The 13,328-nt window shown below is 41.7% G+C and overlaps 1 protein-coding gene across 1 annotated transcript in view; it reads right to left on the bottom strand.

The window, feature by feature from the left end:
* The window catches only part of ELAVL2 (ELAV like RNA binding protein 2), a 307,766-nt gene that overhangs the window by 86,286 nt on the left and 208,152 nt on the right, over positions 1 to 13,328 (bottom strand). Inside the window, exons 14-15 of the transcript XR_014056211.1 lie at positions 3,422 to 3,731; positions 541 to 739 (exon numbers count right to left, since the gene is read on the bottom strand). The gene's annotated coding sequence lies outside the window, so the exon portion shown is untranslated. The remainder of the gene's footprint in view (positions 1 to 540; positions 740 to 3,421; positions 3,732 to 13,328) is intronic.

Here is a 13,328-nt window from a genome sequence, read left to right as displayed (position 1 = left end):
GGGAGATACAGCATCAGAACTGAGGAAAGCACAGTAATCAAGTGGTTTTTTCTGAAAAGTCCAACCTCAGGACAATGCTTGATATTGCACATGTGTGAATATGAGCAGATCCAGAAATATAACCGCACCATTTGACAGCAATGCAAATTTCCTCTCCCTCACTACGTCACTTTATCTCCAGCTGTGAGTCTAGAATTTTCCAGAGAGAAGATACTTGAGAGAGATTTTGCCTTGACTATTTCTAAAGACAGACTTCCTAATAAATTTCTAGTTTGTAAAATCTGAATCACATAAAGAAAAGGAAGGTCAGCTACAGTCTGCTAAAATTACATTATTTTAAACTACTCTGATTTCAAGCAACAGTTTCAAGAGTCAAAAAACTTTGAGAGAGATTCTCTGTAACTAGTTTCTTTATAAAAGTTTCATAAATATAAGTCAAGAGACATGCTGTAGGACTGGACTGTCATTATTTTACATAGAAATAATATCTTTGGTGCCCCGGGAGCTCAAAGGAGTTTAGTATATACAGGGAAATTTTACCTAACAGGAAAGCCTCAGCATCTGTGTCTGTACGCTGAGTTGTATCCGACTCTTTGCAACCCCACAGACTGTAACCTGCTAGGCTCCTCTGTCCACAGAATTTTCCAAGCAAGAATGTCGGAGCACGTTGCCATTTCCTACTCCAGGGGATCTTCTCGGTCCAGGGATCAAAACTGAGTCTCTTGCGTCTCCATCATCTCTAGGTAAGACATGATGTCAAAATGAGACTGTGTCACTGGTTATCAGGAAAATGTAGATTTAAAAAGCACACACACACATTAGAATAAATAAAGTTTAAAAAAAAATGACTATACATACATTTTCATATAATGGGCCAAGAAGTGGAGGAACTGGAACTCTGATGCACTGATAGTGGGAATGTAAAATGGTACAACCACTTAGGAAAACAATCTATCCACTTCTTATAAACTTAAACAACACCGGCCATATGACTGAGGTATTCTGCTCCTACGTATTTACAAAGATAAGTCAGAATATATGTTCACACACAGAGATGTGCATGAATGTTCACTGCAGCTTTATCTGTTAACAGCATACAAACTAGAAACAACCTACACAGCTATTAGGAAGTGAGCAGAAAAACAAACCAGAGTATATCCATACAACTGGAACGCTACTCAGCCACAAAAAAGAACACAGTACTGATATATCCAACATAGATGAAATCTCAAAACCATTACACCATGTGGAAAAACTTATATAAAAAGAATATATACTATATTCTCCTATTTACATAAGAGTCTAGAAAATACAAGTCACTGATCTGTAGTGGTAGAAAGCACATTCAAGAAGCTGCCTGCAGAAGGAATGAAGGGCACTGGGGACCAAGACAAAGGAGCACTAGGGAACCTTTAGGGGGAGATGGAAACGCTTGTTTTCTAAATGTGGTGATGGTTTCATGGGTATATGCATATGTCGAATGTAAGTGTGCATTTTAAGTACTAATATGTACAGCTTATTTAATTCTCCTAAGTATAAGGACAAAAAAATGAGAATATGAATGTCAACTGTCACAGTGTCTAGCAGATAATAGGTACTCCAAAAATGTTGAAGAAATGACCTCTTATGAGCACAATCTCTCTCCCCATACTGGAGCTGCTGTTCCATAAGTGTTAAATGTCTTTTACACGTTTATACAGTTGTGTTCTGTACGTGTTCTAATCCAGAAGGGTTTGGAGGATACGTGCTCTACCCTAGTCTTCATAGTACAATTTATTTCTGATTTCTGTGTTCACTGTGTCATCATCTCTTCTGACTTCCTCTGTCCCATATTTCTCTTCCTTACATTTGTATGACAGGCTTCAGCTAACAGTATCCTGTGTAACTCTCTGAGGAATATCTTTCCCTAACTCTCCCCATGTATCTTGCAGGGAGAGAGGACACAAGACTCACTCTTGGCTAGAAGAGAACATCTTCTAGGCCAGAATGGGTAGCCCACTGATGAAGGTGCAGCCCAGCCAGGGCCAAGAAGAATATGGCCTAAGGATCCAAGTTTCTTAGACTGTGGAGAAAGAGCTGGTTTTTCTTTTCTGCCTGGCTTAGCATGGTGAGAACATAAGCATGAACTAGGCCATACATTTGCCCCACCAAGGGAAAGCCTGCCTATAATGGTACCAACCTGCAGAAGAGATGGAAGAATAGAGTGTGAATCCCTGAGTCCAGACGTGCCTGACCTTCAACCTATCTCTGTACTTTCAATTTTGTGACCAATAAATGTCACTTTTCATTAAGTTAATTTCATCTTGGTTTTTTGTCATTTGCCATCTCCCCAAAGGGGCTCTCCAGGTGGCTCAGCAGTAAAGAATCTACCTGTAATGCAGGACATGCAGGAGACACAGGTTTGATCCCTGGGTCGGGAAGATACCCTGGAGAAGGAAATGGCAACACACTCCAGTATTCCTGTTTGGAAAATCCCATAGACAGAGGGGCCTGGCAGGCTACAGTCCATACAGTCACAAAGAATCGGACATGACTGAAGCAACTGAGCATGCATCTTCCAAAAAGACCCAGTTGCAGCCATGAGAAATAATACTCTGATGCTTGGTCCATCACTGAAAAGTGGATGGTAATGTTTAAGTGCTAAGAGTATTTGAAACAACTAGTTGATGACTATAATTATGAACACTTGTGTGTAAACAGATGATTTGACAAGCCAGAGGATGCTCACAGGGATGGTTCCCTCTACTTGTTGTTTAGTCACTAACTGGTGTCTGACTCTTTTGTGACCCCATGGACTGTAGCCCACCAGCCTCCCCTGTCCTCCACTATCTCCCAGAGTTTGCTCAAACTCATGTCCACTGAGTAGGTGTTGCTATCTAACCATCCCATCTTCTGCAGTCCCTTCTCCGTTTGCCTTCAATCTTTCCCTGTATCAGGGTTTTTTCCAACGAGCTGGCTCTTCACGTCAAGTGGCCAAAGTATTGGAGCTTCAGGTTCAGCATCAGTTCTTCCAGTGAATAATCAGGGCTGACTTCCTTTAGGATTGACTTGTTTGATCTCCTTGCTGTCTAAGGGATTCTCAAGAGTCTTCTCCAGCATCACAGTTTGAAAGCATCAATTCTTTGGCGCTCAGCCTTCTTTATGGTCCGACTCTCACAACTGTACCTGATTACTGGTAAAACCATAGCTTTGACTGTATGGACCTTTGCCGCCAAAGTGCTATCTCTGCTGTTTAATATGCTGTCTAGGTTTGTCATAGCTTTTCTTCCAAGGAGAAGCATCTTTTGATTTCATGGCTGCAGTCACCATCTGCAGTGAGTTTAGTTATTTGTATTATATTTTACTATGACCAATGCCCTTCACGTTATGTATGTCTGTTATATGCATATGGAAGAAATAGTATAAAATGAGGGTTACTTGCCTCTCTTTCCAATTCCACATGCTATGACATCATACTGGCAGCTTGCAATCAGTCATGACAGTAGAGTTTTCATCACAGAAATCAGCAAATGCAGATCAGGGCTTTCCCTCCACTCCCAACGTGCAGAGTCAGTTGCTAACCATTTACTGATATACCACTGGTTTTAACTTTTCCATGTTTGTAAACTGCTCTAATGAGTTCATTATCTTCTTGACAACAGTGGTGTTTTACATTTCCCTTTGTCCTCTGTGTTGTTCAACACAGCACTGCATACACAGTAGGTGCTAATATTTTGCCACCTGCCAGAAGCCTAGAAAGAGACAATCATTTTACAAAGAAGCGTTTGCTACAGCAACATCCATGTGACCTGATGCATTTAAAAATATTACCCATACAAAACCCTGCAGGTCTATCACTGCTTGAGTTGTAAACAATGGAGAAACACTAAACGTGAAAGCAGAGTAAAAATATTATAGCCTGACAGTCAAAGTGAATGCATACTGACACAAAGAGCTGAGATCACTCAAATTCCTATCAGAGGGAACAGTCAAAAAAAAAAAAATCAGTACTGTTTCACTTAGAGAAAGGAAAAATTGTAAATGCATGGAGGGCAGTAAAAATGTCTCCAAATGGTTGAAAGGCTATCACAAAAGGAAAACACTGGGTATGTTCTGTAGTACACTAGACGATAATACAAGAATCAATGTCGAGAAGTTAGGATGTAACTGAGTAGGACCCTATGGGGCCCTCCCCAGACAGAGCCCTTGCCCATATCCTCTGCTCTAGCTCACTAATAGCAGCTGATGCACATTTACTGCTGTTTCAAGATGTGAAAACCAGCAACCAAATGGAATTAACTACTTGATGGCCATGAACCTCCCCCATCTCTACTGGTGTGTAGAGATTGATAATGTTCACCCCTGTGACACTGCCCTGTTACCTCACCATGAACCAATCAGAGAACTGAGTGCTAACAGATCACATAACCTGGGCCACCGCTCCCTCATTCTGCCTTGAAAAACTTTGCTAAAACATATTGAGGAGTTTGGGTGTTCTGAGTACTACCTGTCCCAGACTCTTTGTACAGCTGCTGCTGCTGCTAAGTCGCTTCAGTCGTGTCCGACTCTGTGCGACCCCATAGACGGCAGCCCACCAGGCTCCGCCATCCCTAGGATTCTCCAGGCAAGAACACTGGAGTGAGTTGCCATTTCCTTCTCCAGTTCATGAAAGGGAAAAGGGAAAATGAAGTCACTCAGTCATGTCCGACTCTTAGCACCTTATCATAAATGCTGCACTTTCCTTCACCACAATCCAGTATTAGTAGATTGGGAGAGTAGACCCAAGTCTGGTTCTGTAACAAGGAGAGGCACATTTTGACATAAAGAGGAATAAGTGTCCTACAGAGATGACTAAGGATGGGCAGAACAAGAAGCAGTGAATTCCTGCCTTAGTGTTACTCAAACACAGAGACTGATCACAGGGCTTGGATGAAGTTAACGGGCCAGAAAAGGTTCTCAACTGAGGCCACCACTGGCCCCTATGAAGTGCTGGGAAATTCACAGAGGCACTTAGTGAAGAGGGTGGGATGCAAGGCAAGGGATGACCCCACCCAACAGATAACTCTACTACCCAACATGCAAATCATTCTCCCACTGAGAAAATAGTGGGCTAGACAAATCCTGGAGGGCATGTTTTAGTTCATGCTCAATAAGCCATCATGCACCAAGGATGTGGTTGAGGAACTAAGTTTCAAGCACCTTGCTAAAGCTTTAGTTATCAGCACAAGATGAACCTTTTTCTGGCAAGAGGCTTAAGACTAGTGGAGGGAGATAAGGAAATAAGTAAGCCATTTCAACAGAGTGATACATGGCTAATCTAGAAATCTGAACAGGTACTAAAAGAATAGCAGACTCCTCTAACTATCCAAGCGTGAGTGTGGTTATACAAAGAGTGGGAAAGCCCTCTCAGAGGTGGCGGTGCCCTCCCGTTGGGTTTTACAGAATATGCACTTGTTGTTATTGTTCAGTCTCTAAGTCACATCCGATTCTTTACGACCCCACAGACTATAGCACTCCAGGATTTCTTGTCCTTCACCATCTCCTGGAGTTTGCCCAAGTTCATGTCCATTGAGTTGGTGATGCTATCCAATCATCTCATCCTCTGCTGGTTCTCCTTTTGCCTTCAATCTTTCCCAGCATCAAGGTCTTTTCCAATGAGGAGGGAATGGCAAACCACTCCAGTATTCTTGCCACAAGAACCCCATGAAGAGTATTAAAAAAACAAAAAGAATAAGTTGGAAGGAGGAGTTTCAAGTAGATAAAACACTGAGTAAAGGAACACAAGTGTGAGGGAACATGGTGCTAGAATTCTAGGAGAGCAATTCGGGAAAAAAATTTTTTGCAACAGTTATATATGGGTATCTGCATGTTTTAAAACTTTTAGTGTTTATAACACTGCTACAGAGGGCATCTCGAAAAACCTAAGTACAAATTGAGTGAAGGCTGAGTATGAGTATATGGAGAAGAGAGATTGGAGGCATTTGGGAAATGTCCCTTCCAACCCTGAGAATCTAAACTTTCTGGATGCCAGAGGAGAGTTGTTACTGGGATCCCATTTGATGAGCAGAGATCTAGACGGCTGTCTACTGGACTCTCCTCCTCCTTCGCATCCACTCCAGCAATAGGCACCTCCTTCCTGCTGCTTGATCTGATGGCTAAGCTGGTTCCCACCACAGGGTAACTGCACATGCTCTTTCTTCCCTTTGCCTGAAACACTCCTTCCTAGATAGTCACACGCTTGGTTCCTTCTCCACTTGTCATCTCGTCAAAGAGGCCCTCCCTGTCCAGCAAACATGAAACAGAGTTATCTGTCTTCGTCACTAGAATGCAGCTCTATGAGCACAGGAGCTCCTTCACCTTGTTACTTGTGTACTGTAGACTAGTACTCTGTGGCCTATTCATTCACATCTAGACATCCCATCCCACGCTAGGTAATAGATAAGGAGAAAAGAGATCCAAGGTGAGCACCTGGGATAACTAGGACACCCCAAGCCACACAATATGAAGGAGAATCTGGTGTGTGTCCTTCCAGTAGCCTGGGAGGACACTAGAGCTAACTCGCAAACTAGGTCTTTTGAGAGAAAATTGTAGGACCTGGGATATTTGCTGCTAAGTCGCTTCAGTCGTGTCTGACTCTGTGCGACCCCATAGACGGCAGCCCACCAGGCTCCTCTGTCCCTGGGATTCTCTAGGCAAGACTACTGGAGTGGGTTGCCATTTCCTTCTCCATTTTTATGGGATATCCATAATATCCATAATTATGGGATATTTAGCCTAGTGAAAAATACTCTCCAATGGTGTACACTTTCCAAATATTAGGAAGGTATCATGTGGAAGAAGAACTGAAATTCCTCTGAACTGATTCCTAAGGGGAAAGACCATGGGGTAGAAGCCACATGAGCAAAAGAGAGATGTCAGCTCAACACGAGAAAGGGCACAAACAGGTGAAGTTCACAAGGCCCGTCAGAAGGCCCTGACTTTCATCAGCAGAGCTGTTTAGCAGAAACTGGCCAACCAACCCAACAGAGACAAAAAGCTCAAGCTTCGTACAGGAGAAGAGACCAAAACGCTACGTGTGGATGTCACTTATCGCATGCCAGCAGCATTACTGGAGGTCTATCAAAAATAACAACTTATTTAACCCTTATGACAACCCGTGGAGGCAGGTACCATTATCATTTTACAGTAGAAAAAACTGAGATGCAGAAGTCCAATAACATGAGCAAGATCATCTTTCTGGTAAGTGGCAGTGGTTCTTTTGGGGTTTTTTTTTTTTAATGACCTTTAATGTCTCCTCTAGATTTCTTTTTATGTAATTCTTTTTATGCCATCAACTAGAAATGAGGTGATAGCCTATTTTTGTCATCCCCAGGGAAAAACGTGACGGAACAACTAAACATGACTGCCGGCCACCATGCGGTGAAAGCTGTAGGTGGTACCTAACACAGCACTCACCCAGAAAACAGGTCCAGAACACCTGGGCTGAAGGAGGGACTCGCCCCAAGTCACAGCCCATGTGTCTTTATTTTTATTGTCTATCTCCTTCTATATTCCAGACCCACAAGGGAAGATATCTGTTTTGTTGACTGCTGGAAACTCAGGTGTTAAATAAATATTTATTTATTTATTAAATAAATAAATCTGTGGAAAACAGAAAAGAATGGGAAGAAGGGAAGTGGGGAGAAGTATCTTCAGGGGTCCTCTCCCCAGAGCTCTGCACATTATGCTTTCTGTGACCCTATTCACGTGAACCTACCAAGAGAAAGAAAGCCATAGGAACCCAGATCCCAGACAAACTCAACATGCAGCCCTTGTGGTTTTGAAAAGAATCTGTCACCAACAGTCTGGTTTCTACGCTAAAAGAGAAAACAAGCATCTTTCAAGTAAGATAGCTGAAGCACAGATGAAAGTTTAGAATACATCTCTCAGTAGCTGTCAAAATCCCACTCTGATTAAACGTAATAAAATAGAGTCAATACTAAAATGTTAATAAAATGCTGTTTTTCCCCAGTCACTACCATCTAATAAAGGTGTTTTTGATCCTATTTATGAAATAAATTATATTACTTAGTACCAAAGGGAGCTATTTTGGCTGTGGGAGGTAATCATATTCTAATTTAATGACAGAGGGGGTTGAAAAATCATGCATGACTAAAATAAGTATAGCACAGGCTATCCAGAAGACTACATCTTGTGAGGGGCTACAGACATGCCAGTGATTGTTCAAGTATTAAAATTAACATGTTAAAATTTTTTCATTTACTATATATTTGGTTTGCTTTCTCCCAGATCCCATAAGCCCACACTATCTTTCTCATGAATATTTAATTTTTTTTTCCCCTGGGACATTAACTCCGCAAGTACCCCTCCAGAAAAAGCGCTGTAAACAAGGCTGAAGGGAAAAGTAAGACAGGGAGACGAGGTGAGAGTAAATGCAAAAGGACAGATGGCTAAGAAAAGCAGAGCGCACCAGAGCCACCCTCCAAGGAGGAGAGAGAAACAATTAGAACCCAGAAGTGAGCAGATTCATGGTGCAGGCATTTAAAGCTCTCATACCTTATCCAAATGGAGAAATGGGTTCTATTTTGAGGCAAAAGGGAAGCTTATGAATACTTTATAATGTTTGCATTAGAGCCTAGTCAGCATGAATAGACTGCATCCTTTGCGTGAGTAAGCCACTCCCTGGTCAGACGTTAGAAATTTTAAATGTCTTCCCCCGAAGCAAATTTCCTGGGGGTGGTTGAGTCACCAATAAGGTGATTTAGAGGCAGATGGAAAACCTTAAGCAAGGAATAATGAACTACTTCATAAGCATCCACTAGGCTCAGGAGTACACTTGGCCTCTGAATAGAGTTGAGCAGAAAACCATTAGTGCTGCCTCATCCTGAAGCTGCGAGAAGACGGCTGTGAAAGGGTTTAAAGAGCAAACCCTCCCCTTGCCCAGAACATCATTATCTTCTACCTTAAGTTGGGATGGGATTCCTGGGAACTGATTTTGTCAGAAAAACAGGGGTTGGCACCATTTATTAAAATTAGAATTGCTGAATCAAAACTTCCAGAGAGAAAAACATCCTTTTCTAACATCCAGGCCCATGATCAAGGGCAGGCTACTATCAGAGTACGTTTTTCTTTCCAGTGAGTCAGAGAAGCGCTGGGTCTAAGTACCAAACACAGTAGCATCCTGCTGGCAATGCATATGTCTTCTCTGGAGACTGCTAAGGACTAAATTCCAAGCCTAATTTATCTCATTAAAGTGGCATTTGGTTTGAGGTTATTTTACAGTGAGAAAGTGAAAGTCACTCAATCATGTCCAACTCTTTACGACCCCATGGATATACAGTCCATGGAATTCTCCAGGCTAGAATACTGGAGTGGGTAGCCCTTCCCTTCTCCAAGGGATCTTTCCAACCCGGGGATCGAACCCATGTCTCCCACATTGCAGGAGGATTCTTTACCAGCTGAGCCACCAGGGAAGCCCAAGAATACTGGAGTGGGTAGCCTATGCCTTCTCCAGCAGATCTTCCCGACCAGGAATTGAACCAGGGTCTCCTGCATTACAGTTCAGGTTCCACCAGAAGTAGGTCTAGAGGTAGATCATGAGTGTGTGCTCAGTCATGTCCGACCATGGACTGTAGCTCACCAGGCTCTTCTGTCCATGGAATTCTCCAGGCAAGAATACTGGAGTGGGCTGTCAAGCCCTCTTTCAGGGGATCATCCTGACCCAGGAACTGAACCTGCGTCTCTTGAGGTTCCTGTTTTGGCAGGTAGATTCTTTACCACTTGAGCCACTTGGGAACCTCCCTAGAGATGGGTATCAGAACTTAACAATAAGTGATCCAGGGAAACATCAATAAAAACATGAGACAAGGAAAAGGAAGGGAGATACTCAAGATGTCATCATCAACTGGTCACCAGGATAGGCAACTGGAATTCAACCCCACTGAGGATTTTTGAGAATAGCTTCATACTTCTTCCATCTGAGTAAGGGGGGGCTGGTGTTTCCAAATACAAACTCTCATCATGTGCCCTGCCTGGGTTGGAGGGAGCGGTGTTACTCGGCAGGCGCCCCCAGCGCCCACCTGCGGTAGGTGGACGTAGCGGTAAGAAGAGAAGCCGGTGCTGCCATGGGAAGTCAAGCTCAGTGTGGACCGACATTGCACAGGCTAAGGGATGCAGGAAGAGCAGCAATCACAGCTGTGGCTACAAGAACTAAAGCCAGAAAGGAGGGGATGACAGCACCACGAGGTGGACGACAAGAAACCAGAAAGCACGGGCTGTGAGTGCTCAGTATCCAGATAATGGTATTTGCTGGACTTCTATCCGTCTCAGCAGCACCACCACAACCTCTGCTGAGTGCCCCCAATGCCTACGTATGGGATGAAACCGGACTGCTCTGCTTAATAAAGGGGAGTGGAATTTGAAGAACTCTAAGAGAATCAGGGGCTTTCCTCATGGCTCAGCAGTGAAGAATCCATATGCCAATACAGGAGACTCAGGTTCAATCCCTGGGTCACGAAGATCCCCTGGAGAAGGAAATGGCAACCCACTCCAGTATTCTTGCCTGGGAAATCCCATGGAGAGAGGAGCTTGGTTGCCTACAATCCATGGGGTCACAAAGAGTCAGACGCAACTTAGCGACTGAACAACAACAACAAAGACAATCAGGGAAGGGGACAGAAAGAAGCCTGTGTTATAGAGTACCATGCGAAGAGAGGAAGAGAAAAAAACCATTCTGCTTCCCACCCCAAGCAGGGCAGCAGTATAAAAGACTGGAGGAATGTGTATAATGGGGGATCTGTGATCTAGTTTTTCTTGTGTTTTAATATGGCATGAGTGCATGAACATACATTAAACTTCCTCTCCTTCTATTCTTCAAAATCTTCAGTAGAAGCTACGTTATTTACCAATGCTTTGGTCTGAGTTGATTCTAGGGACACTCAGAAAGTCATGGAGTTCTAATTTCTCTGGGGCACAGAATAACAAGGGGACGGTTGACATCAGGTTACATCACTGTTCACAGCACTTTTATAACAAAGTCCTGAAACAAGTGACCTGAAGGCTAATTTACTCTCAGATGTAGATTTTTGCTGCCCATATTCCCAACATCCAGCTATTTTTAAAAACTGATACCAAAGTTTTTTATATGAGAGATTTCACGTTAAATTTCCAACTTCTTCTGGAATATAAAACAAAACAAAAGATGTTGGCATACACAGGATAATCACCAAGCAATAATTAGCCAACCAATAGGCATATTTAGATTGTCACAGTCCTTACCATTCTTAATTGTTCCCAAAGATCACATTTACACTGATTTTTCCTTTCCCAGTAAAAATGTGTCTATCAAAAACGGAAAAAGGAAAAGTATCTAAAGTACTGCATGATTCCAGGGAAAAAAGGAATGTATACTTCTGCATGGAGATGTGAAGAAAAATCCTAGCGGTTTCTAGAGTCCTTGAGGATGACCTTCGTGTTTGAAAAGATTAATCTGATGGTGCTTTGGTTTTAAATATTAATGTTTGATGTATTCATGTTGCACATTTAAAAGCCTAGTTTTTCTTTAAGCTTCTCAGTTCAACTTACAAATTTAATTCTGTTTATAATCTAAAATTTAGCAATTGCTTTTAACAGGACTTACAGGAACATCTAGTTCCATTTATAAACAGTTAATTAATGCTCTTCAAGCATTTTACAATTCATTTATAAATTTAATGAATTTGATTTCCTTTAAGTACTTCAACTGTCTGACTTAAAACTTTCCAGAGTAATTAAACAAATCTCTTATATCAAACAAATTAAATTTATAAATACAGTGAACCAAATTCTTTTAAATAGTCCAACACTGTAGATTAATTTAGTAATATTTCAACCTAAAATCACATATCTAGATCAATTATTCAATTACACATTTTAAATTGGAATTATGAAACTGCTCCGTCAGTGGACCAAATTCTAAGCATTATAAAACTTTAAATACCAAACACACACAAAAGCACCTTGTGTTAGTTTTGATTCTCTTAAATATTTTCTACATTTAATTTAAAACCTTGTCTGGCTAAAAAGATTATAAAAAAGCTAACAAACACCACTATTGATATTAACAGGACACTCACTGGATTCTTGGCAAAACTTAAGGGACACCCTGAGTCCTCCTATTAAACTCTACATAAGGGACTTCAAATTGAAGTTGGTACTCACATAACCAGGTTCCTAAGACTTTAGTCACATTATTTCTAAACTTTAAATCAGTATAGAGCCTACAGTTGCCACTCTGATGGTTGTATCACTTTGAATTACATATTTCTTCAGATCTTGATATCTGCTCTTTTGAGTCTAAAGACCTATGTCCTAACAGCAGAATACACATTCTTTTCCTGTATTTCCTACCTCTGCCCCCAACATTCTTATGAACATTAAAATGATATCCAAATGGATTCTGGAAATTCCAGGTCTAAGACAATGTCTAAGACAGCTGTACTGACAGTGTGCTCTGTGGGAAGATTACATCAGGGCCCCTATTCATCTATTACTGGTAGGAATTCCCACTGGCCAACTATGAGTTACACCTAAAAGAATACAAATCTAAAGACTGTTAACAATGGATCTCAGGCAAGCTGTAAAAGTGCTCAAGTTAAAATGGTGGGGGAAAGAGAGATGTCTAGTTTAATTATTCTTTATTTGTAAGGGATCACCAACCCTTTAGAGAGGGCTTCCCAGGAGGCTCAGCAGTAAAGAATCTGCCTGCAATGCACGGCCTACATGGGCTCGATCCCTGGGTCAGGAAGATCCCCTGGAGGAGGAAATGGTAACCCACTCCAGTATTCTTGCCTTGGAAATCCCATGGACAGAGGAGACTGGCAGGCTATAGTCTACTGGCTCACAAAAGAGACATGACTTAGTGACTAAACAACAACCACCACCCTTTAGAGCATCTGATAAAAGTTTCAAACTCTCTGCATAGAAAGACAAAGACACAAGCCCTTCAGTTTATAATGTCCAAGTTTTCACATTTCCCCTGGCATTCATAAATGGATACCAAGTGAAAAACAAACAAAAACAAACAGAAACCCTTGGGCTAGATAGCTCTTTAAAGTACTTTCCAACATGGTCATGAAAAGTGACTTATTACAGAGATGTCAGAAATTTGATTCAGAGGATTGGTTTTCAAAATGATTAATCTAGAGAGCTTACCAAGTCACAACAGCATAAAGTTCAATGGAGAATGGATAGAGTAATTTTCTTATAAAAGTTTACAGTCTGTTCTAATTTTCATTAAACATGCATGTCAGAGGTAGGATGTGGTGGAAATATTAATCTACAAAGTTAAAAAATTATTTTATTCACCGCTC

This window comes from Giraffa tippelskirchi, chromosome 1 (genome assembly GCF_054371585.1).
Source record: "Giraffa tippelskirchi isolate mGirTip1 chromosome 1, T2T-mGirTip1v1.2.pri, whole genome shotgun sequence".
NCBI lineage: Eukaryota > Metazoa > Chordata > Mammalia > Artiodactyla > Giraffidae > Giraffa > Giraffa tippelskirchi.
This window is presented reverse-complemented; position numbering and strand designations above follow the sequence as displayed.